Consider the following 25,778-nt stretch of genomic DNA (forward strand, 5'->3'; position numbering starts at 1 on the left):
ATGCATTATCCCCCCCCCCTTCTTTTACACACTATCTGGAAACCACTGGTGCTAAGTAAATATTCCGATAATCATAATGGCAAAAGACAGCTGAAATTACCATGCTTCTCCAACTCCATTGTCAAATCAAAGCATCTTTTTTGAAGTTTTCCTATCATCTGGGATCTAATCTCTGGCGTGAGGGTGGGATGTCTTGAGCTGTCATTTTGAGAATGCTCCCAAGTTGCCAATGCGTCCTGAATCTTATCAGGGAAGCGATGCTTCCAACAGATTTCAAGCCACCTACCCAAACCTGTGCGATTTCCCCATCGCTAGCAATTCTGCCAGTCACTTCCAGCCTCGCTCCCAAATTATCCGCCATCTGTTATTTACTGCGCAAGTGGAAAGGGAGAGATGAAGCAGCACGTTCACAACAACACGCGAGACGCGTGTCTGTGGGGCGCGTGGATTTGGCAGAGAGGATCGCGGCTCAGTGGGGAAACTTTCTCAGCGCCTGCCTGTATTTATTCTCCCCGGGAAACCCAGCCCACCTTTCCAAAACACACGCATAACAGATACAAGGTTGGTGTCGACACCCCACCACCCACCAGCCCCCCTGCGTGGAAAAGGCATCTTCCCGAACCTCGTGTCGACCTGTGCAGAAGAACTCCCTCAAAATGCTCAGCCCGAGCACCCCTCGCTACAAACCTCGGGTCCCTCCGAAAGCCAGCACGGAAAAGACACGCGTCAGAAGCTCCACACAACCATCTGGCCGCGCGCTAGACCCACCCTGCCTGCCTGCGCTGATCGATCGCAGACGCGCGAGAGGCTTCGGGACGAGCGAGACAAGAGGCGGGTGCGAAGGCAACGAAGACACGCGCGCACGCGTCCACACGTAGGCGGGGAGGGGGGCGGTTAGCAGGGAGGGGGAGGTCGCTTGGCGTTTACCTGCAATGGACACGGCAGCGGCTTCTTGGCGGAGTTTGGGGCTGCTCGGGCTGCGGGGCAGGGCGCCGCTACAGCGCAGCGCCTGCTTTCCTGGAAGGCATGGTCTGCTCCTCCTCCTCCTCTGCCTTCCTCCTCCTCCTCTTCCTCACACTCTGGCTCCCGGGGCGGCGAGTCCTCCGCTCGCCTCACTCTCTCTCGCCCTCCCTCACTTCCCCGGCTTCATGGCTCCTCCACGCCCCGCGCCCCTTCCGCCTCCCCGCGGAACTTCGCCTTTATTGTCTCGGCCGCTCGGCTCCCTCACGCCCCGCCGCGCCGCCCGCCTCCCTTCCCCTTCCCCTCAGACTGAGCCGCCCGCTCGCCTGCCTCGCCTTCCTTCCCCCTCACGAATCCCGTCCTCCCGCCGCCTCCGGTCGCTTTCCTCCCGCCGCGTCGGCCGCCTCTATTTCTGCCCGTCTCCCACCCCTCCCCTCGCGCGCTGCCTCAGCCTGTGGCCCAACCCTTCGGCGGCTGGCGGGCTCCTCGCCGTCCTCCGCCCCGCCGTCCCCTCCGTTCAACTAGCACTGGCTGCTGCTGCTGCTGCCTCCCCTTCTTCTTCTTCTTCTTCTTCCCCCTCAGCCTCGCCTCTCCCCGCCCACGCGGCCCACCGGAGACAACGTGCCAGGCGCTCGCCCTCCTCGCCGGCTCGGCTCTTAGCGCCTCTCGCGCTCCCGCTCATTCTGCCGGCGGCGGCGGCGGGAGAGCTGCTGACTCTGCCGCCGCCGTCTTTATCACGGGGCGGCGGCGGCGGCGGCGGCTGCCTGCTGGCCTCTCCCCTCCTGCTCCCTAACTCCACGAGCAGAGACGCGCGCGCGGCACGGCGGGCTCCGGGCTCCCTCATAAATGTGTGTGTGTGGTGTGTGTGTGTGTGTGTGTTTTTGCCGGCACGTTGTGTCATCCATCCGCCATGCACCCCCCCCTCAAGCGCTCGCGCCCGCCCATCCTCAGCCTGTAGCTGTGAGACACAAAAGCACACGAACAGCGCTAATAAGGAGAAGCTTCATTAATCTCTGGCCGTTTTTCTCCAGCCCCCAAATATGCCCCCAACCATTCATATGTAGAGTTGTTGTTATGTATTTTAAAACAGCAACACCACCGCAGGGTTTTGCTTTACCTCAGCAGTTAAGTTTTAAGCAGGGTTGTGGGGGAGATTCTGTATGAAGCCTCCTCCCCCCCCCCCCAAGATTCATTTGGGGAATAATTTACATTTCTCTTTTTGCCCTGTTTTAAAACGAATGCTCTTTATTTTGGCAGCCCTGTCATAGCAGCCCACAGATCTAAACACTGGAGTCCCACAGGACTGATGGCTTGGGGAGGGAGGCGAAAATCACCTGGCCACCCTAGAGATGCAAGATGTGGGTGGGTGCACATGTTTGCATGAATGTATCTCTATCTCTCTCTCTCTCTCTCTCTCTCTCTCTCTCTCTCTCTCTGTGTGTGTGTGTGTGTGTGTGTGTGTGTAGGGCTGAACCCTTAATAATGCAAATACAAGGCAGAGAATCTGAGCAGGATGGAATGAGCATGTCTTGTTTTGAAATATTCCAAATCCACAGATCCCGAAGAGGCAACAAATAGGACAGCTCCTCGATATTCCCTTACTTTTGAAGTTTTCGACTGGCGGTCTCATCATCAGTCCTTCCGTCCCTCCATCGTCTCAGTACCTGGCTTCAGTCCTGTTTCTTTTAAGCATGCTGCTGTGTGCAAACCTGACACACAATATGAAAACGTGATAATTGGCGCTCATCTTGCTGATGCACCACTTATTTGCCCAGCTGAATAAATCCAGAGCGCTCGTTCTCTGCCCAGCCAAAGAAGGGGCATTCACCTCTTTTTTGCTAGGTGGATATTAATATGTAACAAAATTATAGCTGTTGCAGCCCCAGATCTAATTGCTATAGATCATTTCCAGCAGTCCCAGAGAGCCAGCTGCTGGGAAACGGCATGTTTTAGTGAGTGCCTTGTCGCACCAACACACCCCACTAGAATAATTGGAAAGGAGGCAGAAACGTTTAATACCACTAGCTGCAGTTATTAAACCCATCACAGCAACGAGAAAGAGGAAACAGGCATATTGCATACACTAAGGTAAGGAAATGTTTTCACCCTCTTCTGCCCAGATGAATCAGAAGGAAAGGTACGTTTCTGATAGCTCTTAAGTTTGCTAAAAATAAATAGGTAAAATGTAAGTGTGTGTGTGTGTGTTCTGTACATGTACACATTTGTATATTACAATTGTGTGTTTCCAGAAGGATCACAGCTTTTCAAAGCTGAGAAAAATGCAGGAGACCACAAACCAATAAGGAACTACATAAATGCAGTAGGAGGCGGCAATTACATCCTTTATGAAGCTTTTTTTTTAAAAAAAAGTCATTGGAATCTCCCTGTGGGATTCTTGGAAGTCAACACCTGCCTTTCAAACAGTCTTGTACAAGAATGACCCCCAACCGAGTGTGGATTAGCAAACTGTGTACACCTCAAGTGATTGGAGGCTTTCAGCCAACTACACCAAAAGTGGCCTATACTAACTAATGTACCGTACCTCCTGAGGAGGCTTGTTTCTGTGGGTAAACTGCAACAAAGAAGTGACCATAAACAATCCTTGCTTATGTTGTAAGTAGCCTTCCTCAGCCTGCTACCCCCTCCTGCCCTTGGGGCTACAAGCATCATCACCCCCTGTGGGAAAAGACATCCACATAACATAATTTCCCAGTTAAACGTTATCATTTTCCACCTGCTACCTACTCCCCCTAGTTAGATAATGTTAGACTATGGGCTTCATGGTATCACTGGAGAGCTCTTTGGACTATATTTTCACTTCTTTTAAAATGCTTGCTTATTTTGGGCACCTGCCTAAGGCATCTGCAATGGCTGCTTCTTCACCACGAGACAATTTAAAGGTTTGGCTACTTGCATGCAAAGCCTTAAATAACCTTGGACTAGGTTATCCAAAACAAGTAGTCTTTTTCCATGTCCAGTAAGGGCACGACAATCGGCTAATGGAACCTGGTTAGTTTTGCCACAGCCTGATGATGCTTGTGGTGACACGGAGCTGGCCTTTTTCACTGCTGACACCCTGCTGAAATAAGAGAGGCCACATCAGTGGGACGCGGGTGGCGCTGTGGTCTAAACCACAGAGCCTAGGGCTTGCTGATCAGAAGGTTGGTGGTTCAAATCCCCGCGACGGGGTGAGCTCCCGTTGCTCAGTCCCTGCTCCTGCCAACCTAGCACTTCAAAAGCACGTCAAAGTGCAAGTAGATAAATAGGTACTGCTCCAACAGGAAGGTAAACGGCGTTTCCGTGTGCTGCTCTGGTTCGCCAGAAGCGGCTTAGTCATGCTGGCCACATGACCCAGAAGCTGTATGCTGGCTCCCTCGGCCAGTAAAGCAAGATGAGCGCCACAACCCCAGAGTCGCCTGCGACTGGACCTAACGGTTAGGGGTCCATTTACCTTTACCTTTCAATCAGTATTGGCATTCCACCTGCTCTGGAAGACGCATAGGTTTTTAGACAAGCATTCCATTGAACTTGTGATTTGATGGTTTTAACTGTTTTTCAACAGTTGTAATTCATGTGCTTTTTAATTGTTTTATTGTATATTTTAGTTAAGGATGTGTTGTTACTGTGTAGTTTAGTTATGGATTTATGTTATTGTTGCAAACAACTTAGAAGCCATTTTGGCGTATAAGTGGTATATAAAATAATAAATGATTATAATAAAAACTTCTGCTGAGTGGGGATCTGGACCTCCACCCTCAAAGTCTTGCCCTGATAACACCACTGACTTTTCTTTCTCCATACTGGATCTTTTGTGTTCTTATGGGAAGCAGCAGCAGGAAAAGGTGGTTGGGTGTGAAAGAGCAGGACTGAGCTGGACTGTGCAGAGGACATCAAACTGGATTGGGGTATCCAATATCTTAGAACAGTGGTTCCCAAACTCCCCCTGCAACAGATCACTTGAAAATTGCTGAGGGTCTTGGACCATGTAGTGATTTTTTTGCCTGTTGTAGCAATTGTAGCAATGATTTTAAATGCACTTTTATTGCTTATTTTATTTCTTATCTATTTTATTGTATTCTACAGAATTAAAATTGCAGTGCAATAAAATGCAACATAAGAAATAAAAGAAGCAGTGAATATTTAATGTGCTGGACATGCCATCTCTCATATTCAAAGACAAATCCACATACACACTGTGGACCACCTGAATGAAATTCATGGACCGCAACTGATCTGTGGACCACAGTTTGGGAACCCCTGTCTTGGAATATAGGAACAAGGCTCAAGATGGTTTGGACAGAATGCAGAACTGGGGCAAAAACTAATAGGATGAATTAAAAAGAGATAAATTAAAAATCTTTATTTAGGTAGGAAGAATCAGATGTACAAATACAAGATGAGTTTTGACAGCAGTAGATGTGGAAAAAGATCTAGGGGTTTCAATAGACTATAAGCTAAAGGAGTCAGCACTGCAACACAGTAGCTGAAAGGGCTAATGCAATTCTAGACTGCATCAACAGTGTAGAGGAATAATAGTATCCCTGTAACAAGAAGTAATGGCACTAATCTATTCTGCTTTGGCCAAATGTTACCTGGAGTAATGCGTCCAGTTCTGGGCACCACAGCTGACAACTTGGAATATGTCAAAAGGAGAGTGACAAAGATGGTGAGATACTTGGATAGCAAGTCCTATGAGAAAAGGCAGAAGGAATGGGGAGGGGAGGCGCATGGATTATGAACATGGCTGATAACATAGTCATCTTCAAAGATTTGAAGGGATGTCACTTAGGTCAATGAGCAGATTTGTTTTCTGTTGCGCATGAGGATGAATGAATGAATCGGTTCAAAATTATATGTATAGAAAATGTATACTAAACAATTAGAAGATCGTTCTGAGCAGTGGAACAGACTGCCAAAGAAGGCCTTTAATCAGAATCTGGGTGGGCACCTATGAGGGATGCTTCTGTAGTCCAAGAGGCTTTTGTTATGGTCCACTTCAGTTATGACTTCACAGGGCAAGTCTAATTGCCATTCACACTTTCAGTGATTGACTGCTCAAACTGATTGCACTCTGTTGCCCTAATTTTTAAGTAATCAATAAAAGCTTACAAACTTTTTATTATTATTATTGCTCTGTAATAAAACACCACCATTAGGAAAATTTGGAGGCAACTATACATTACACAAAAATGCATTTAATGAATCCAGGACCTGCAATTTTTAGCAGAACAGTAGTGGGTGCAAGGAGCTGTGTAACTCTTTTTCTGCTGGCTATTTTTATGCTCAAAAGCATACATAAACGCACACACGAAGCTATTCTAATGGAGGATGGCATGCAAGGCAGAGAAGTCTAACATTAATGAGGGACTGATGTTGTCAAATGCTGTGTAGCCAACTTGAAAGCCAAAATGCAATTTAAAAATATATAATTAAAATCTTGTCTCATCCATTATTTCACTAGCTAGATTTAGGTAAAAGCACTGTCTTGCAGCATCGATACCATAGCTACATTATAGTGACAATTAATAATTATCTTCTCTAAAGTATTGTAAGGATTACTTTACAATTGTAAGAACTGACCAAAATAATGTATGCAAAGCTCTTTGAACACTATACATATAGTATATATGGTAATTCCATGAAAATGTCAACCTCATTTTTCATTTTCATATATAGTTAACATGTTCTATATCATTTTAAAGATAATTTCCCAAAGTTTCAAAATGTCACTTTACAGATGAATAAAACAACCCAGGACTCAGCTACCTTAGTAAAGAAAAAGCGTTTTATATGCGTTAAAACGCTGTGGCACCAGATGGCGCTGTGGAGTTCTGTCTTTTGCCAATGTGATTTCCTACTTCCAGGTTTACAACGCATTTTCCTGAAACACTTTTTTTGATGTGTCTCGATCCAGCCCCACAGTGTGCTATGCAAGATGACTCTGAATCTCTCTTAAGTTCCTTCTTCTTCTTCTATATTTCAGTTAAAGAGTTCTCCAAGAAAATACATAATGGGTTAATGACTGTTCATTGTTTCCCATTTGTTTTGCTTTCCCGTTTGGTGAAATGACAATAAATTTTGCATTGGAACAAAATCAGATAAGCTTAGGAAAGCAAAATATGAGTGTGTTACATTGGGGGTGGGATATTTTCCCTCCTTCAACAAATGAAAAGAAAATTGTATGTGTTTTAATTTTATTCGCTTCTTTGGGGTTCTTAGCCTTAAGAAAATGTGGTGAGATATTAACTGAAATGTGCTTTACACACTACAATTATTGTGATCAAAGAAACAGCTCAATGGTCCAACTTACGTAGCATGCGTCGTTTAAACCTCTTTTTAGGACTCTGGGAAATGTGATTGTGCTGTAATAAAGTGCTGAAGAAGAAACAGCCATTGAAGTACTGGTGTCAAATTGCAACTTTGTTATTGTTAAGTTTGAGATTGGGAAATTGAAAATAAAATTTGTTAGCCAGGTGATGCGAGATGGTATTTATTAGTATGGAATCCTCTTTTTTATTTTTTATTTTAAAAATATGGAGACTGCAGTAACATCTGTCATGCCTGCAAGTGATAAATGTAGGTTGAAAAAACCAAATCGTTAGGATGCTGCCACAGCTAGGTGTAAGTTCCTGTTGGCGTTACAACTTCCCACGAGGATGATGATGATCTGCACCTTGTGAATGCATAGTAAAATGTCATACGCACAAGGTCTTGTTATATTTGTGGGTGTCTATCAAGGAATAATCACATGCTACATTGGCCACAGGTCATTTGCCAGAAAACATTTTATCCCCCATTTCCAATGAACATTATCATGAATTTGACGCTTGCCCATGAAACGTTTTGCCACATATGGGGGGGGGGGGATGATTCATACTTCTAGAGAAAACATTTTTCCAAGCTACAGATAAATTCTTGAGGTTGAAGTCTGTTACATTAGTCACATATTTTTTAAAAAAACAATAAAAAGAGAGCACTTAAAATACCTGTGTCATACTTTTTGAATTATTTTTGTAAGGAAGATCAAGGCAGTTAAGAAACAAATACTTTAATGTTAATTGGAGTAAAATAATATTAGCTGAAAGACAAACTATTAGGTAAAAAAGCTTACAAATGTAACATTGCTACCATAGAATTGCCTTATAATGGCTCAATAGCAGTGCTTTTTTGGGGGGATGCTGGGGTACACATATCCCTAAACATTTTGTGAATCTAAGTTTGGCCTCATTGAGGGGCAGTATTTCAATATGAGTTGGGAAACATTTTTTTTATAGAAAAAACACTGTTCAACTGTATATCACATCAGAGACCAATATGATTAATCTTAAATCAACAAGGAACCTCTGACAATAATTTGCTTTAATAAATAAATTAAAATTAATATTGAGCATTATATTAAACATTACCCTCTTAGTCCTAGAAAACAAAAAGGCTTCTGGTTTGTTTGCTTAGCAGAACACAAAGCAGTTCAAATAGTGGTCATCACTGTGACTCTGGATAAAACCAGTCTACGAATGAGAATTGATATGAAAGAAAATCAAGTATATTATTTTCTGCCCTGGTCCTAGAAAAGTAACATTCTTGTTTGTTCCTCAAGGTATTATTAACTATTGTTGCAAAAGGGTGTTGAATTCTGTCCAAAGAACTGTAAAGTATTGGAATGAAAACTGTACTTAGGTTTTCTGAAACCATCAATTTATAAGACACCGTAAGAATGGGATATTTATGCATTGTGCAAGAAAAGTGTTCACAGCTAACAGTTTCCTGTGTTCCTGTTACTGATACGGATGCTGAGAAACCAGATTTGGGGATTTGGACCCAAATATTTGTCCTTAACTCAGTGATAATCTTAGGTGATACTATTCTGCAGAAGTGGGATGAGGGAAAAACCCCTGGTCTGATCTTGTAGTATTACCTTCTTTCCATGACTCAGCTCAGCAACTTGCCAACTTGAAAATGTCATTAAAATGTCATTACAATTTATGACATGATATGTATTTGCTTGCTTGCTTTGTAGCCTTCTCTGGTTGTGATGCTTCCCCACATCATAGTTTCATAATTTGCCTGAAGCTGGGAGATATAAATGTGTAACTGGGCTATGCATGGGTGAAACAGACTTAAGATGTCTTCTGAACCTTTCATAAATGTTCCTAGGCGGGTTTGGTCTGTTCCATCCCTGCACAAATGTTAAGGGAATAATCCTTTTAAAATCCTTAAAATCTTCATGTTTCTAATTGTATAAGATGTGTTTCTTCTTGATATTAGCTGGAAAGTGAGGATCCTATTATGTACTGCACAAATCCCCAGGGGGTGATGGCACATGGTGATGTGCTGCCACTCTTGGGGAGATTATGTGCTTCCACTCTGGAATGTGGATCCTCTGAATTTCTTCTCCATATGTAGTCAGGATGTAGGGTGAGAACATGAACCTTCCCAGTGAATATATGCATATTTCTCAGCTTTGAGTAAGATATGGAGTTGTGGTGAGAGGAAGCATGAGTTTCTCAGGCTTCTGTGTTTTGTCACACCAAAAGCCACCTTCTGTCTCCAGCGAAACTAGGGCTGCATCATCAAACCTTTATTACCTGGAATTAAGGCCAGTTGAAGTCACTGGGCCTTACTTATGAGTTCAGTACAAATAGTTAAGTTTGTGCTATAAGAGGTATTAATCAGCAAAATTGGGTTGAGGATACATCTGTGTGGATGGTGAAGATGATCACCCCAGAATGGAATGGAAGAAAACTTTGGTCAAGAGACTTTGGCTCAAAATGGACATACTCCTGAACGCCTGTCTTGAGGGGCACTAGTGTTTTTCTTGCTGGCTGACAAGGCCTTAGATGAGTTTAGACAATGCACTTGTGTGAAGAAAGTACAAGGTTTGTTTCTCTATGTGGCTAGCAGCGCTGGTGACTTTCATGACTCTTCCTGTCTGTCCCTAAAACAACACAAAACTGTTTCTGCACAAGTCTGTCCCATGACCAACAGAGAAAAGGACCAATAAAAGAGAGAGAAAAGGACCAATAAAATTTCAGAAACTTTAGAGTGTCAAAGAAGATCAAAAAGAGACTGTACTCCATGGAAGAACTCACTTCCGTTTCTTTGCTTAATTTTTGGGCTTTTGTGAGCTCCGTGTTCTTCCCATAGAGTTTTGTTCGTTTGCCTTTTGTTTTTATTTTTTAAAAAAGAAGAGATTTCTTGCTTTGAACTTGTCTCTCCTTCAGTTCTGAAGCTGTTTGTGGACATTTGGGGATATGGCCCATAAACCATTTTGAACATATGTTGCCTTTTATTCTTGCTTGTTCCCAGGTGCTGTTTTTATTTTGCCTTTATTTTTCCACTTTTCACCTTCATCTGGATTCTTCTAGATGCCACCCATTGCATCCTGCATTTGTCTCTCAGCTCTTCTTGGAACCCAAATAAATGGCTTCCTTTGAATTCCTGCCTACAAAGATAGGACTTTCCTCCTTTTAAAAAACTTAAGATAAGTTACTATATAGCTGAAACACAGTAAATCATTTAACTAGTTTCGACTGTCTGATGTCCCTAGTGCTTTGGAGCATCTGGCTTGGTTTGGTTGCTTGAAACGTACGGAGCTATTTGACTATTCTACTGGGATTACCCAACAGAAAATTTACTTCGCAAGGCTGACAAATTCTGGTCTGGATTATACGTGTTGATTTATGGACGAGCTAGTACATAGGTGATCCTGCCTGCCTTGTGACGTGAATTGCTTTCCTGAGCCCTTTAAATCTGGTTCAAACTGTTACTTCACACTTGCATAGTCATCACTTAATATTGTTAACCACAATATATCGAATGTGTGAAAGGGTAATCACAGATATCACCTTCCATTGATTTGAGCACAAAACTTTTCAAACCTGGTTACTTCACAGCATTGGCTACCTAACACCAAGTATCTAGAAACTGAATATACAGAGATCAGATGATGTGTAAGCATGGGTTAACCAGCCGTAGATAATTACTGTTGCAGATATTCCCCCTTTTGCTAGGGTTGTATAATATTTTCCATTCTTCCCAGAATGTTTCCCATTTCTCTTAACAAGCAAATTAAGCTGCCCTAGTCATTCTGTAGCCATAGAGGACATTCCGAATGCCTGACTTCTCCTGCTACCCTCATTCCAAAGAGTTCAACACAAAGATGGACTTGATCGGTATCTGTCTGTCAGTTCATACTTTTTTGCTCATGAAGTTTGGCATGAGACTCATATTCATGCTCATCTGTTATAAAGGAGTTTCCATAAAGAGTGAACTGTTGCTAATCTTAAATTTTCATCCGTTTAGCACCAAAGGACACTGGCATGAAAGCACAACACAGTTCACCGAAGGAGGGATATTTAGCTTCTGCTGCCACTGGGCCCTCAAACCTGACTGCCAAGCAGCCTTATTTATCAACTCAGTGCCCTCAACAATAACACATTTCCTTTACCCCTAATTGCCTCAAAATTTCCTCCAGCTGCTGCTTCCCCCCCAACTTTGCCTTATCCATTAGACATATTTAAATTTTCCCTTTGTTTTGTAATCTACATTTTTTCACACCCTAAAATTACAGCCCTTTCAAGGCGCAAGTCCCTCCATTCAAATAGCTGAACACGGTGTAATTTTAGCATCATATAATTTCCTCCATAATTGCTAAATCATTTTCTTCCTCTTCTGCCACCCTTCCTTTTTATTTCTTGTTTTTTAAAGAAGAAGGAAGCATCCAAGGAGGCACAACTAAAAGAGACAGGAGATTTAATAAAGCTAAGACTGTCTCACTGCATGTTGCACTATGCCACTGAATCACAGAGCCATAAAACAATATCTCCTCTGTGTGCAAACTTTTCATATCTGCTCTTCCATTCAATAAATCTTAAACTTTCTGGATCCACAAGTCATCTTAGGTTCACAAGTGCAAAACTCTTTCAAGTGTATCAATGAAATTCCCAAGTAGCATGCAACAAAAAGTATTAAAAACATAAAATGAAACTGTTTAGGGCATTTTTAAATTAAGTTAAATTTTGTTTTACTTTTCACTAGTGGTGCCTTAGAGATGGGGAGAACTGACATTTATCAAAATAAAAGTCACACATTTTCACTCTCCTGTATCATGAATGTTTTGTCATAATGGATTTTCATTTTAATGCTCCAATTATATTTGTAACATTCTTTCAAACTGAATAGCACTAATGACTTCCATTATTATTTACATGCTTCTTTAATTATAAGGTTTTGCATCTCACTCATAACATTCTCTTCCTTTCTCGCTCTCTCCACTACCCCAGATATAAGGCAGATGGATTTTAGCTTTCTGACGCACAAAAGCTCGTGATGATTTAGCCTACATTAATACCTCTTCGTAATGTGCCCACAATCTGAGCCCCTCGCAGAGTTGTAAATTAAATAAAGGAAGAAGAAGAAGTGGGTACGTTTCTCCTCAGGAAAATCACCAAACACAGAGATATATCAAATCTCTTTAAAGCAGTATATATGCTAATTTAATTGAAAACAAATATATATCAAACGGCTTCCCAGGAGAAATGGAAATTTCTCTAAATTAGTAGCGCACAAAGCAATAATGCCTATTCTTAACACGTTTAATTTTGCCTGACAGTTTCCTTTTAGTTAAGAATGGTTGCCATTCACTTGGATGGGGAGAAAAGCAAAGGTTGCACTTGGGGACATGGTTATACCCGTGTAAAAACCCTTCACATGTCATATTGGATACAGCAGTCATTGTATTATACAAGGCTCCCATTTGCACTCACCTCAACAGTCAAAATAACAAGCTAGTAAAAGTATAAAACTGATCCAGGGAGATGCCCAAAAGTATTTTGCTGTGCATTGCTGTGCAAAACAAGAGCATAAGAATATCCTGCTGGATCAGGCCACTTGGTCCGTCTGGTCCAGAATCCTGTTCTCACAGTAGCCAACCAGATTCCTCTGGGATGCATGAAACCCAACCAATTTTGCCTCCTGTGCACAACAACACTCTCACCTCCTGTGGTTTCCAACAACTGGTATTCAGAAGCCTTCTGCCTTCAACAGTGGAGGCAGAACAAAGCCATTGTGGTTAGGCAGTTAAACAGATTTATATGTTAGAGAATGCCACCTGTCCCATGTTTTACTCTGCCGTAGGAACTCAATCACATTTACAATGCTATGGCACACATCAGAGCTGGCAGAACACCCTAATTTCCCAGGCAGAGCTAGCCTACTGCATGAATACGAAAGGTGTCAAAATCCACGTCTCGGTAAGCCCTAAAATTTGGTGCAGCATTACTAGAAAAATCTGACATGGAGAATATTTGCACTTATCCATCAAGATGGGGGATTCAGACTGCGCTGCAAAAACAGCTACAATGTTTTCAGCTTCCAGGAAAGCTGAAGTCTTGCAGACATTGATTTCTATAAAAGTCTGGAAACAGAAAATTTGCAGAAATACTTCTCCCCCAAATACGGAGTTCGTAAGCACTCTGCAATGGTTAAGATACCTCCAAGTCAGTCAGAAAGCTGGAATTTGAAAGACATATAAAATATATTGATTAGTAGTAGAAGAGAATAGAAGGCAGAGAGATTAAGATACTCCGGGAAACCCTGAAATCTCAAATTTGCATTGTGCAAAGCCTCTTCAAAAAGTCTGAAACTAGAACTTGTTTGCACTCAAGTTGCATGAAGTTTACATCATAACTGGGAAAAGTGGATTAGGCTCTTGCACCTTTGATAACTGTGCCAATGAGAAAATTTCAATCTTGTCTCACAACTACACTTCCTGAAACTCCCTCTTCTACTTAACCCCCCCCCCCACCATTTTATAATTTTTATTATACAATACAGTCTCCACAGAGAAAGCAACATAGCATTAAGTTTATGGTGTCATTTTACATGGTCTTAAAACATTAGCAGTCCATATAGGTTCCCCACTGACAGGGATGTGGGGCTGGTGGGAGAGCTTTATTCCCCCCCCCCCTTACGTATGAAAAGAGGGGAAGACCAGGTTTCATCAAGGTATTTTCCTTTATAATCCAATTTGCAACTCTTCTAAGCCCAGTTAGTCATTCTGAATTAGCTATGTCCCAAATATTATGGAAGCAGATCTCAAGCGGTAGCTCCGCCTGGGATTTCCAGTGAGATGCTATCACTAGACATGTGGCTACCAGTAGAAAGAGGGGGGGGGGAATCGAATCTTTCTGCTGGATAGTAGGGTTGGAATCTGGGTTTAATGAAAGCAGGGCTAAGGCTGGGTTTGGCGAGAGAGGTTGTTTTAACCATTTTGGATGTGATATAGAAGACCCTGGTCCAAAACATATAAACAATTTTGCATTCCCACCAAGCATGAAAATATGTTCCAAGGTTCCATACTCTGGCTTCTCCTCAGATTGTATAAATCTTTCACCTTTTACTACATAACTCTTAAAGGTGAAGAATCCCCATCAGCTTCTGCACCTACAACAGATACCAGCCGTCAAGCACAGAGTAAGAGAAACTGAACATGGCATGGGATGTTTTGCTACAAGAGCTCTGGTGGCTCCCCAGAGTTGTATTTGAGGGAAGGATTGCTTGTGTGAGTGTCTAGAAACACAGATCTGTGCATGCAGAATTGCAAGCTTCACTATGCATCTTGCATAGTCTTCAATAAAATGTCATTAGATTGCATTATTTTCATTGTGCTATGGAAGCTCTTTAGCACAAAGTATTTGTCCTCTCAAGTATGTCCCCAAATGTGCCTTCGTTCAGTAATAATTGAGATCTGTGGGGACATGTAATGAAGAAAATGAATAATGGGGTGATCTGGGTAAGAAGAAAAATGTAAGGGAAAAAGCTGTTCTAAGGAAACCCGCCCTGTTTTGTAAGGGGTTGCTGAAACCAGTTTGTTTGTGGGGGGGGGGGCATTGTGTATTAGGCTCACAGCCAGTGATGGGCAAATGCCAGTTTCTTCTTTTTCCACATCATTTGAAAGTCCTTATGAAATTCATCAGCATTCAAGTGCATTTTTTTGCCTTATATACACATTTTTGCAAGCAGTTTCTGACATTCCGTATATCACCCTTTATCTGATGATCATAGGGTGGTTCACAAAATAAAAATACAAAATGAGGAGAACCCAAACTACATAAAATACCCCAAGAAAACAAAAAACAAACCAAAAAAACTCTTCCTACATAGATTGAAGGACATAGATTGTTTGCAGAGTACCTGGGGGAAAAGAAAATTGCTGCAGAAAACTTAATCCTCAAAGGAAGACTAAAAACATTGGCATTAATATTATGATTTCTTTGCAGAAACCCATGAGATTGTATAGATAAAGGGAGTAAACCCTATTACATGGATTCTTAGATGTTAATTTCGACTGGCAGAAGCCTAGCCAGGAAAACTTACTAAGCATGGGTATAATATGATCCAAGTGGATAACTACCATCAACCACATTCTGGGACAAATAGCAGCTTCATTACTGTCTTCAAGGCCAGCCACACATAAAGGACATTGCAGCTATTTACCCTGGAGGTAGTAAAAGCATGAATTGCTGGGACCAGGTTTCATTTCTTCTGAGAAGGGCACAATTGGTGTACAAGATAGAGCTGATGAAAGATATGCTTTATCTGAGCATCTGGGTGTGGAATTGAGTCCAGGAGAACTCCCAAATTGCAGAAACATTTGCTTCAGGGGGAGTGCAACTCCATCCAGAACAGGCTGAACAACTGATCTGAGATCATCAGGACATCCAAACAAGAATGCTTATCTCTTATCAGGATTGAAACCCATTACATCTATTGCATGCATTCAAATTTTGATGTGTTCCCTATCAAAATCTAAATATATTTTATTTATCAACTGATAAGTATTCATTATTTTATTTTGTTTATTTGTTTATTTTAAAACACCTTATATCTTGCCTTTGTCCTAAGACTCCAAGATTTTTAAAAGAATAAAACAATAAGGAATGGGGAGTGGGGGTGGAAATCAACACTATCGTAAAATAGAACAATTTAGTGAATATTGCAAGCAAGCAGGTTTTCTAGAAAGCTTGATGTTTATCAAACTGAAAATTCTGAACCTGTGCATCAAAGAGGTAAAACATATGTACCAGATTTGCATATGCACACATACAAACCAGTTGCATTAGCTTTGTGGCAAATGACTAACTGTGGCATCATGTCTACTCAGAAATAAGTCACATTGAATTCAAAGGGGATTCCTCCCAATTAAATGGTTTCAGACCTTCAGGATAACTTGGCCAAATGTGTCATTTTGAAATTGCTAGTAGGCTTCATAGCTGTTCTAGCAATGCAGGCTTTCTTTCTTCTACCAATACATAAAACTAGGAGATCAATTAACAAGTACAAAAAGACACACTCCTCAATGAAAACACACAATACATGGACAAATGGATTCTCAACCTGGAGGGGCTGGTAAATATATCAGTATACTATAATCAGAAAGTGGCAAATAATACAAATAATTTTGCCAATGTGGCTAATCTGCCACAATGACTGGGAATTCAGTGCAGAGGTGCTGGTGTTGTTTGGGTTGTCGATTAAGCCAACAACATCACATGCTCATGCAGCTCCAAGAAAAACTCACCTCTCTGGAAATAATGCAGACTACACATCACATTGCAGTAACTCTTTTCCTGATAAAAGTCATACATACCACTTACCTTCAAAAGAAAAGTTGCGCAAGTACACAATCTGAATTGATTTCAGAGGAGCTAATGGAGAAATCTTCTACCAGCTGAACAGAAGCTCTGCTCATTTTATTCAAGGTGTTCGGCAAGCTAAACAAGATGCATGTCTTACTGTTTGCAAATGCTTGGTTTCAGTTATGCATCTGTTACACAATTGCTTCTTCTATATTCTGAGTCATTGGTAGTGTCCAAAAATAGTCCTTTCATCTTAAATTAAGAGAAGAGCATTATAGATCATGCAGACGGAAAATCCTGTCTCCTTGCTACTAACAAATACGCTACAGGGCCTTAGACTAAGAAAACTGCTGTATTATATCTTAATGCTAACAGATGCTACTGCTGGCCTGCTTAAGAGATCGAGAAGGAAAAGAAGTGGGTGGAAAGAAAAGAGAGAAGGATGAGGGATTTACAAATGAATACATTATTTGCACACATGTAGGTATTGGGGAAAGGAAAATTAAACCTTTGTGCATAAGAAGGGGTGTTCACCTGTTACGTTCAACAAGAGTACAATCTGTGTACCTATGTACACATAGTTGAGCTGTACACTTGTACAATTGCCCACATGTAGCATTCAACAGGTGTATAGTTTATGTAGGTATGTACATAACAGTTGAGATGTACAACACAACAAACATACACCCTTTCACACAAACACTTGTACACAGGTAGACAACAGCTTGCGCCTGCATTCAATACAAAGAGTGAACAAGCATTATGCTTATAAGTATGGCGAGCTACTTCTGGCTCATAAGACATGTGCTTTTCAGTTCCTTGTTCCACTCTCCAAAGTTTCATAATCAATTAATTTTCCTTGACAAATTCATACTGTATTGGTTGTACCTTTCTGTTTCCAAAAAGATGTTCCAAAGTGCATGTTAGTTCCTGAGAGGAAACAGAAAATAAGCAGACCAGTACCCTAAGTTAGCCAAAGTTGAGTCAAAACCATTGGGTTCAATAAGCATGTTTAGGTACTGAAGTAAGATTATTTGCATCTGCCCAACTTTGGCAAGCCACATTTTGGGAATAATTCACAGGCCTTGATGCTAGGTACCATGTCTCTAGGATCCTACTTCAGCCTTCATCACAACAGTGGCTCACTGACTTAGATTTATCTTGTCAAGTGTGTCAGAATCAAGGTCCTTTCCAGAGACAGATTCCAATTTATACAATAAAAATCCAGTTGATTCAAAAGACTACTCAGTTGTAGTCTGCACATTGAAAAAGGCAAATTGCCAATTAACAGCCCTGGTTTTTGTGTGGTTCTTGTTACACACGCATTCCTTTGGCTTCGACTCACTTTGTAAAAAGTTGCAAACGTATGTATTTCCTGTAGCCAGATCCCCATATTTCATACAGTACCTAGGGTAGTATACATAGTTTTGATCACTGTTGGATGGCTGATTCCAATCACCCACCCTCTCTTTCCTCTTCCAGAGATCACACTCTTGGAAATGACTTGTATCTACCATCCCCTGCAACAGGGCTAGACATTTTTTCTTCCAAACCAAGTAACAATACCTGACCTTTAGCAAAACTACCAATCTGTCCTTAGCTGAACTAAGTAAGATAAAGACAGGAAAATACCATCCTTTCAAAAACATCTTAACCCAACTCTTCTGGGGTAAGGGGAAAAAAATTAATAATTTAATCAAGGCAAGCTAGGATCAATCATGCTATTTGAAAGGATTTCCTGATGAATGACAAGTCATTAAATGGACCTGCTGAGAAAACAAACCAGCCCATGTGAGGTCTCAATAATGCAATCTTGGAATGTCAAATGGAGGTGGGGAATTGAGGAGCAAAACTATTGAACCAAAGGGAAATATTAAAAGTAAGGATTGTTCGGTTTTCTTGTGAACTTGTAAAGAACAAAGCTACAACAGGTGGCTTGAACTGTTTGATCAATGATTGTTAACTCCTCTTCATAAAGAACAGTTTGTTCAGGTCTCTTTCTTCTTCCTCTTCCACACCCCAAGCATTATGCAGTTATGGAAAGGTGCTTTTTAAATGCATTTTGGCTGAGACATTATGCAGGTGCACAACAAGCTAACCAAAGGCTGCAAATTAATAGCTTAGGACTAATAATTGCTCATCCTCTGTACAGCAGAACATTCAGCCCAAATCTGCATGTATGCCTATATTTCATTAACTCTTTTGCCCCAGGAAGTGAAGATACTGTTCTCCTTGCCTAAGTTCTGATGTGACTCTTGATTCAGCACAGAAACTCTGTGGCTGTTAAGGGCTATCTGTGTGCTCTATTGTCCTTACCTTTCTGTCAGAAGCTACCTAGGCTTGCCCAACATATTTTGCTGCCTGAGATAAAGGGGAAGATGCTGACTCCTCTCTGTTGCCATATTTTGAAGAGGAAAAAAGAGGACACATTTGCCGACTTCTGCTTTTAACTATGGATCGCTATGATGACTCTCATTTCAAAACAGAGGACGTGTCCTGGGAAAAGAGGACCATGACTTTGCACCACAGCGCCGGATATGTTTAAGACGGCCCTGTTCAGAACCATACCAGCCATGACTAGATGCAGGAAGTGCAATGGACAATAATGTGAGCTGAGGTCCTGAGCTGAATGTTTGCTTCAGCAAGGCATTCATAAGGTGGCATGAGCCAAACCACGCTGTCTCGTGCCCATCCCTTCTCAAACTGTCCTGCTGCCCTGGGTTCCTTTGGAGTCAGGTGCGGAATATAAATTTAAACTCAACAAACAAACAAACAAACAAACAAATGTGAGGATGATAATACTGGCCTACATCAGAGGATTGTTGTAAGGATAACTGAGATACTGAATGCCAAGGGCTTTGACCACCCTGAAGCATAAATGTCATTAGCTTTGAGCTACTTATTGTGGGCTGAGCAGTTGCTCCTAGATCAATTCTCATTCAATTCCAAAATAATGAACTGCCATCATATCCGTATTTGAGATAGCACCTTTGTGCTTTGAGTACTCTGCAACACTAAGTATTCTCTGGGAAAGTTAAGATAGGAAATGTCACCTTTATTGTAGCATCTGTCATAAGAGATTACAATGATTCTCTCGTACCGTTCTGGGCAAATACAAATTTTACACTGTCTGTTTTTAATTAGGGATTGCACTCTCCTTTATACTTATTTGATCTTGTCAGTTTCAAAGCTGTCCTTTAATGCTTGGCTGGCAGTTTTTAATTGCTCGCCAAATGCTTATTATAAAGCTTTCGTAAAAACCGCGCATTGTTCACAGTGGATAGCTATTGCAAGAAAAAACCCCAACCTGTTGCTACTGCAACTGGTGACTGAAATTATTGTACATAATATGATGGTCATTTCAACCTAGACTGCCAGTATCAACTCTCCCATTTTACCTTATAGAATCTCTAGGAGTTGGAAGCTTTGCAGAAGTTTAACACAGACAGTCCTTTTCATGACTGCAGAACTGCTCCATCTGTTGCCTTTCTACGTATCAATGACCTGGATCCTAAGACAAAGTAACTTAAGGAAACTCAAGGAAAACAAGCTCCCCCCCCCCCCACTGCAACCAGCTGTGCCCCTCCTCTCCAAGACCATATGGAACATGGCAATGGGGGCTTAGGTGAACTTCTTTAACTTAGAATCCAACCCTGATTTTGAGCAATTCCACCCTCACAAAGAAAACCCTGATGCCCAAAATAAATGGTTTAAGGGGATCCCTTGATCTTTCAGACAGACCTTTCAGAGGGGGTGCAAGTGGCTGTAGGGAGGAGGAAAGGAAAGGAAACTTCCCCAAATTTCCTTAAATTAACTTATCTTCAGTTTTGAGCCACAGTCTGTTAAAAGATTTCGCCAGCAATTCATTTTAAAGGTTCTGAAAGGTCACCAGCACTGAACCGCTTTTACTCCCCCCCCCCAAAAAAAATCCCTGACATGTTTAATTTGATCTGGAACCTCCAAATGCCTCTTCCCTTAAACTCAGGTGAAAGTTGGGAGCAGCAGAGCTCAACCGAGGAATTTCTCAATCCCTATCAGAGCTTCTTCATTTTTCTTTGAAATATCTTGCTTATCAGGACTTGAGCAGGAACCTACGAATTTGCATTGCATGTTGCTTTAGGTGAAGATGCAAATCTGTTTTAGGTGAGGATGTAAATCCATCAAATTCTGCCAAAAGCGGAAGGGAAGGCCAATGCAAATGGTTCAACTCAGCTGAAACACATGGAGACGAAGCTAAGAGAATTTCCATTGGTGCTGCTCTGAATATTCTTTGCTGAATGTAGAACATTCTGAACATTCTGAATATTCTCTGCTGAAGGTGAATATTCTCTTGCAGAAGGTAAGTTCTGGGTAGAATTTCCCCACCCTCATTTTAATTTTCATTAAAAAAAGAGAACATTATATTGTAACAATATGTAGCCAAACCCATTATATGTTGAAAATACTTGCTTCCAATGCAGAAAAAGAAAACAAATGAAGAAAGATAAAATGGAATATGAATTGGGGGGAGAGGATAACAAAACTCTACAGGTACCTGTATAGCACCATGAATAAACTAATAGGAAAAATAGCATCATTTTTGATGTTATTCCTGAAATGTAAAAAAAAGAAGAAGAAGAAGCCCCACTCATCCTCATTGCTTGTTTGTTTTTAAGTATGCTTCCCCCCCATTTCTGTTTCTGGGAATGTTCAAGGAGGCAGGAGAGGATATATTGTTTAATAATATCCTTCCTAACTTGCACTAGCAAGTTCTATAACTTAGAAGATTCTAACATTGCCCTTTTAAATACACAGCAGTTAGCTTGTTGCAAGCTCGTTTAAGCTTCTCAATATAGGATTCCCGGTAATCCCCTTTAGGTAAAGGTACCCCTCACCATTAGGTCCAGTTGCGGACAACTCTGGGGTTGTGCGCTCATCTCGCTCTATAGGCCGAGGGAGCCAGCGTTTTTCCACAGACAGTTTCTGGGTCATGTGGCCAGCATGACTAAGCCACTTCTGGCCAACTAGAGCAGTGCACAGAAACGCTGTTTACCTTCCCACCAGAGTGGTGTCTATTTATCTACTTGCACTTTGACATGCTTTCGAACTGCTAGGTTGGCAGGAGCTGGGACTGAACAACGGCAGCTCACCCTGTCATGGGGATTTGAACCACCGACTTTCTGATCGGCAAGCCCTAGGCTCTGTGGTTTAGACCACAGTGCCACCCACGTCCCGTAAACCCCTTTACTCGCCCTGAAAAAGAATAGACATGACACAATCTTGTGTAAAAAGTATAAAAGAAGTTTACTCACACATTCAGTTCACAGATGGATCCTTGAAGGTAGACTTAGTTATAGAAGTACATACAAGTGGAATCTATCCCATAAGGAGATAGTCCCTTTGTGCTCTGTTGGCTAGAAGCATTGTTGCTTCTGCAAGGAATGGAGTCAAAGAGAGAGGAGGAGGGCTGTGTGCCTGGTCCTTTCATCACCTGGACAGGTAAGGTCACGTCCACCTCTAGTCACATGCAGAGGAAGTTTGCCCCAGCCCAGGAGGAAATAGGAAGTTTTCTACTGGCTGGAGCAAACATCCCTTCTCATGTCCACTCTAGGAATGTTGTATCTCACTGCTATCTGTGTTTCACATCCCACACTGTTTGGTGTCTGTCGGAACTGCTTTGCTCGATAGGAAGCTGGTTATTTCTCCTTCTTGAATTAGTTACATGGATGATTCCATCCAAGCATGGAACGTATGACAGCAGAGCACTATGTATCAAATCGGATCTATGTGGCGATGCCACTGTGCGTAAGTAAAAGAACCCTAAGTGGGGAGCTTGGCAAGAAAAGCTGAAATGTCATAGAGAAGGAGTGACATGGAAAAAATGGTGCAAATCCCAGCCTAATTGGAATGACTTAGCAATTTTCTTTCAGGAGTGGAAGCTGAGGCTACACTTCTGGACACACTTTTGACACTAAAGGAAACAGAGGGAAAGTAGGTCTCCATGTTAGGTGAGTTTATCAGCTATTGCGTTCCACAAATATTGCCTGGACTTTCTCTTTTGCCGCAGGAAGGACCACCAACAGCAGCTGCCATGGCAGAACAGGGGGCGGGAGGAGCCTTCACAGTTATTTGATTCGGCGAGAGCTGAATTTTGCATGTTGATTTGAAGCAACAGCCCAGTTCCTTAGCTGTAAGCTTCTAGTATACAGTAAATTACTCATACTGTTTCTGCAGCACTCCTCGTTTTGCGGGCTTTTAATAATGCATTTGAATTTCCTGACCCTTCATGCAAATAAAGAAAAACTCTTAAAGGAAAGGGAACCCAGAGTATAGTCTGGGAACACTAATAAACACAGTCGACTGTCTCTAGGGGGAGAAATAGCTGTTGAGAAAACTAGGCAAGCTTTAAATTGTCTTATGGAAACTAATTATTGGTACATGACAGTTTAAATCTGGGAGGTGTAATCAAATAACTACACAATGAACTGTGTATTTTATAATATGCTAACATGATTATTCTCTCTGCATAGTACATATGTATATATGTAGATGAGCTGAACTAGCACTCACAGCCGGTCCACTGTCCCTCAGACCTTGTGGGGGGCACAACTATATTTGGGGGGGGGATAGAAATGAATGAATTCCTATGCCCCACAAATAACCCAGAGATGCATTTTAAATAAAAGCACGAATTCTACTCATGTAAAAACACGCTGATTCCTGGACCATCCGCGGGATGGATTTAGAAGGCGATTGGGCCAGATCCGGACCCCAGGCCTTAGTTTGCCTACCCATGCTCCAGTACAACAAATTACTTCATCTAAAGTGTGGGCATGTAAGTCTCTTTTCCAGTCTGGTAAAGGTCATCACGTTCCTCATCAAAGCATGCAAATGGGTGCAGATTCAAGTGGAACGGAGGCAGTGAGCAAGCCTATTTCATACGTTTATTACTGGAAGTCCAGTTGTCCAAGAAGATTTCTGTTATGAGTGGGCAAACATCACTGGATATTGCCCAGTAAGTCTAATTTCAAAACATGCAAGCAAGCAAACAAACAAACTAATAAGCTAACACAACCATACATATTTCCAAACATGAGGGCTACAAAGATGATCAAAAACATTTTTTGTGGGGGAGAGAGACAATAACAAATTTGGGTGGGGAAGCCAAAGGCCACAAAAATATATGTTTTGAGCGGCTCCTTTGGGTTGTGATGGTGGCCTTCTTCCTAGGCGAGAGATCAGATTGACTTGAGGGAGTTAAGGGAGTGCAACAAGATCAGACCTATCCATTCTGAAGGAAATCAGCCCTGAGTGCTCACTGGAAGGACAGATCCTGAAGCTGAGGCTCCAATATTTGGGCCACCTCATGAGAAGAGAAGACTCCCTGGAAAAGACCCTGATGTTGGGAAAGATGGAGGGCACAAGGAGAAGGGGACGACAGAGGACAAGATGGTTGGACAGTGTTCTTGAAGCTACAAACATGAGCCTGACCAAACTGTGGGAGGCAGTGGAAGACAGGAGTGCCTGGCGTGCTCTGGTCCATGGGGTCACGAAGAGTCGGACACGACTAAACAACAGCAACAACAAAGTTATCTGGCAGTGGAAGCTGGAATGCCGCTCACAATTGGTAGTTGGTATTTTGTGATTGGTGAGTATTTTGTGATTGGCTTTGCTTATTGTATTGTTCTGGTTGTTTTCTTGTACTTTTCCTGTACCTTTCTTTTGTAACTTACTGCTTTGGGGGCCATTAGGCTGAAAGTATATTCAAAAAAATAGCATACAAAATTGTGTCAGGAGGAATTGCTTGCAAAAATGTATACATTAGTCAAAATTGCATACAAAAATGTATTTAAGAGAATTTTAAGCTAAAATGCTGAAGATTTTTCATGTATTATTATTCATTTCATTTCTATACTGCTTTATATTTTTAAGGGGGGGGGAAATCTCAGCAGTTTGCAACCTGCATTAAAACATCAAATAAAACAATCTAGACTAAAACATTACAGAAGAAAGTAAACTATAAATATTCAAGCGACATATGAGGAAACTAAATTATCTTACCAATTTCAAAACAAAACAATGCAAAGGAGGTATAAACATTACAAATTGTGTATAAACATAGATTTGGCATGGACAAATTTAACAATATTTGGAATTTATAAAATCTGTACTAGGTTAAATGTTGGTTAACTACCATTACAATCCTGTAATGTTTATAGGTTCTTTATTTGTATTGAATAGGGGTATTTTTTTATTTTTCATTTTTCTTCCCTCCCCTTTTTCACATCTTACAGTGGTACCACAGGTTACATATGCTTCAGGTTACAGACTCCGCTAACCCAGAAATAGTGCTTCAGGTTAAGAACTTTGCTTCAGGATAAGAACAGAAATTGTGCTGCGGCGGTGCGGCGGCAGCAGGAGGCCCCATTAGCTAAAGTGGTGCTTCAGGTTAAGAACAGTTTCAGGTTAAGTACAGACCTCCAGAACGAATTAAGTACTTAACCTGAGGTACCACTGTATTCTACTCTGTGCAATATATATATATATATATATATATATATATATATATATATATATTCTTTTTAGTTTTCAATAAAGAATATTGGCCCCCTCAAAAAAAATAACGGGGGCCCAAACCTGCCTTGGCCCCTATGGAAGTGACTGTTGCCATGACGATGCTCAGCAAACCAACACTAGGATTTCCCTGCGGCCACTAGGAGTGTTGCATTGAGTTAAGCCCTTTCACATTTGAGTTCATCATGGCAAGCTGCTAAGGGGTAGGCCTTGCAAGAGAAGATAAACTTCACACCTCCAATGGCTTATTCTGATGCTGATGAAGGCATAACCACATTTCAGAATTCTTGATTAAGAGCCCAGGAATCTGGTTCTCTTCATATTAGATCTTTCCTTTCCACCTGTTCACCCCGCCCCACTTCACCAGTTTCCATCCTTCATGGGGATTAAAAAAAGAAAAGAAAGTCCACAAATTGGTGCAAAAGGTAGCGAACTGAATTCAAGATTGGAAAATTGAGAAACTCACGACTTCCAAAACCGGCAGAGCCTTCTATTCCCACTCCCAGGTCACTGTAGATCAGACAGCTGCTTACGTAACTAAAATACATTAGGAGCTATTCATTTGTAGTTTCGCTATTCTTCACAAACACCCTTTAGACCCCCTCCTCACAACATGTTGGTTTTGCA

General features: G+C 41.7%; 1 protein-coding gene and 1 long non-coding RNA gene across 15 annotated transcripts in view; one reads left to right on the forward strand and one right to left on the reverse strand.

Annotated features, from left to right (window-relative positions):
• ARPP21 (cAMP regulated phosphoprotein 21) overlaps positions 1-25,778 on the reverse strand; it is a 235,816-nt gene that overhangs the window by 169,128 nt on the left and 40,910 nt on the right. For 3 of the 14 annotated variants that reach the window (XM_083577760.1, XM_083577759.1, XM_083577744.1), the window contains exon 1: positions 928-1,678. The exons of 3 other annotated variants lie outside the window; for them this stretch is intronic. The gene's annotated coding sequence lies outside the window, so the exon portion shown is untranslated. 8 more of the 14 variants (XM_083577756.1, XM_083577753.1, XM_083577752.1 and 5 more) reach the window with 6 other exon arrangements.
• LOC310745662 lies at positions 2,750-22,759 on the forward strand. The gene is made up of 3 exons (XR_014540291.1): positions 2,750-3,048; positions 20,742-20,937; positions 22,645-22,759. It is a non-coding gene; the product is annotated as an uncharacterized lncRNA (long non-coding RNA).

The sequence above is a fragment of the Podarcis filfolensis genome (assembly GCF_964270895.1).
Source record: "Podarcis filfolensis genome assembly, chromosome: 12".
Classification (NCBI taxonomy): Eukaryota; Metazoa; Chordata; class Lepidosauria; order Squamata; family Lacertidae; genus Podarcis; species Podarcis filfolensis.